At 41.7% G+C, this 2,857-nt stretch overlaps 1 long non-coding RNA gene across 1 annotated transcript in view; it reads left to right on the forward strand.

Moving 5' to 3' along the window:
- Window positions 1-2,857, forward strand: part of LOC116082731 — a 42,790-nt gene that overhangs the window by 17,438 nt on the left and 22,495 nt on the right. The window contains exon 4 of the long non-coding RNA XR_004115409.1: window positions 435-560. This is a non-coding gene — a long non-coding RNA (uncharacterized LOC116082731). The remainder of the gene's footprint in view (window positions 1-434; window positions 561-2,857) is intronic.

The raw sequence follows: 2,857 nt of genomic DNA on the forward strand, positions 1-2,857 counted from the left end.
GGAGACAGAATCTTGCCAACAGGGTGGTGACTCACAGGTTGTAAAGCAATGGAATGGAGCCTGGTCTATATGGTACACTCAAATGCTGACTATTGGACTTGTGAACAGTCAGTGATGGGACTCCTCTCTCTTGAAGCATTCAAACACAATTTGAATAGCCATATCAGAGATCACTGAAGGAACTCTGCAGTAGGTGACATTCTAGTGATCTCTCTGTACTTCCTCTGTCACATTACATGCCTCAGTTTTCCCCAACAGAACAGAAATAGATGTTCCATAGCCAGGAATGTTCGAACTTGTCCCTTTGTCATAAGCAAGTATGAAACTCTTCTACAGTGAAGGTCTCATCTGCACAAACTATATTAAACACTGTGTATACAGGCCATATCTGTATTTTGAGCTTGTACCTAAAAAGGCAGTCTTTTGTTTCACAGATGATTCTGGCTTATAAATCTCCCTGTTGCTAGTATTGCAGCAAATCACAAAGAGGTGGGAAGCTGCAGCACACCAAAAGTGCACCATCACCGTGATCCCGCAGACCCTGTGAAAAGGCTTTTCAGGTTGGTAATAAGCAGTAATTGCTTTCCTGTGGCTAAAGTGTTTAGGAAAGAAAATAGACTTTTTCAAGGAAAAAAATCCAAAGTCATAAGACAAAAATCTATGCTGAATAACATGGTAGCCTATTGTGCTTCAAAACTCTTTTCTTTTGATCCAAAATGACTTTTTGACTCCCCATGTCCTCAGTTTAATCATGTGAAAAAAAATAGGTTAACAGCAGGTACTATGCACATTCGTCTTGGGAAAACCCTGACATCTGACAACCTACTTTAAGCATTCCTTGAATGGAATCCTTTGAGTATCAGGATCCCATAAGATGATGTAATTCAAGAGGGCCCAGAAAGCTCACATCTACAGATTGTTGAGTGCTATCTCCTAAAAGATATGTCTATGCCCAGCTCCTGGAACTTGTCATTGTGACCTTATTTGGAAAAAAGGGGGGGTCTTTGAAGATATAATTAAGAATCTGGAGACGAGGTTATTCTGGATGATCTTGGTGGAGTCTAAATCCAATGACAGGCATCTTTGTAAAGACACATGACAAGAGAAGGACATATGAAAATAGAGGCAGAGGTGAGAGGGATATAGCCACAGAAAAGGAGCCACCAGAAGCTCAAAAAGGCAAGGAAATTCTTTCCCTAGAGTCTTTAGAAAGGCAAGGCTGCATGATAGGCTTCCTTTGGATTTCTGATCTCCAGAACTGTCGGGGGTGGGGGAACAGAGCCCACTGTTTGCAGCCATCAAATTGAAGGCAACATGTTGTGACAGGCCTAGGACACATATGCCACCTCCCCTTCTACCTCACCCTAAAGGAAAGTATCAACCTAATGTTTGTTGTCTAAATGTTTCATCCTGGAGATGGTCTGCCATTTATTTCATCGAGTGCTGTCTTGATATGCAACACTCCTGAATATGACCTTCCTGCTTGAAGACAAAGGGTTTATTTATTTAAGAACCTTCCTCCAGCAAAGAAAAGGAGGTAGGGAGACAGAGTATATAAGGGACAGAAAAGGGGATGCATTAAACAACAACAACAACAAAAAAGTAAAGATCAAGTAAAAGATGAACATGGAACATGGATCATAAACAAATTCTATTTAAGGTCACCCCTAAGATAAATAATACTAATATAACACAAATTGTCCTTTAACTGCAATACTTTCACAATATAAGGATTTAGAAGCCCTGCAGAAGTGAAATAATAAAAACAGCAACACTGCCTCAGTTGTTGGCCCATATTCCAGAAAGTCCAATAGGAGGCTGTTGGGACCAATCCAAATGCCTCCTTCTCAATGCTCAAAGGCATTTGTTATCTAGTGCTTAACAAATTAGGCTTGTTTTGGATACATGAAAAAAAAAATCTCTTTCAAGAGATTAGCAATTAAATAATCAGAGAGGAAGCTGGGCAGTAATGAAAGCTGCCCATGAGTCTGGACCTGAGCCCAACACTGAATTTGGATTTTTCTTCACATTCCCCCTGCCCTACTCCTTAGCATTTCTGGAGATGCTATTTAACCAGCTCACTGGCAAATCTTTCCAATGCCCAATTGTCCTTACCATGAAGATGCTTTTCCCAGCTCTAATGGCTAACCTACATTTCCGTTTCAAGCCATTGCACCTTGTAATTACATTCTCAGCCACTGTAAATAATCTGCGGCCTCTATTATATCGTTCCCCTTTCCCTAGGATAGAGACTGTGGGAAGGGGAGTTGGTCGCCTTGTTAGTGCAGCGCACATACTGCATCGAAGCAGACAGCAACCAAAAGAAAGCCAAGTGCTCTCTCTAACCCTATGCGAGAAGTGCTGCTATCTATCATTTCATTTTTCTCATTTTTCAGCTTATCTGAATGACTGCATACTCCAGTGTTGTGGCGTTTATGCCATCTTGGGGAATAACTGGGTAAATGCTCCAGTAAGGTTATCAGTCTTCACCATAGTGATGTGCTAGAACTTGAGAACCTAAAGGGCTGGAATGGCATCATTTCTACCTCCTCACACTCACCCATATAATAGGAAATCAAAATTCTCACTAATTGGTCACCTTCGGGCATTTTATTGAAGTCCAAACCTGGTGATATCCCCTTTCAATGGAAGAGATTTGATAGAGGAGGAGAAAGTGCTGGAGAAGGGAGTTGACAAGGTAAACATTGCAGACCGACTACAAGATTGGAGACATGGGTTTTGGTAGGCTGAGGTTTGAAGCCAAGGAATATGGTTTCAAGCACACACACACACACACAGAGGGAGGGAGAGGGAGAAAGGGAGAGAAGGAGGGAGAGGGAGAGAAGGTGATATAGGG

This window comes from Mastomys coucha, chromosome X (genome assembly GCF_008632895.1).
Source record: "Mastomys coucha isolate ucsf_1 chromosome X, UCSF_Mcou_1, whole genome shotgun sequence".
NCBI lineage: Eukaryota > Metazoa > Chordata > Mammalia > Rodentia > Muridae > Mastomys > Mastomys coucha.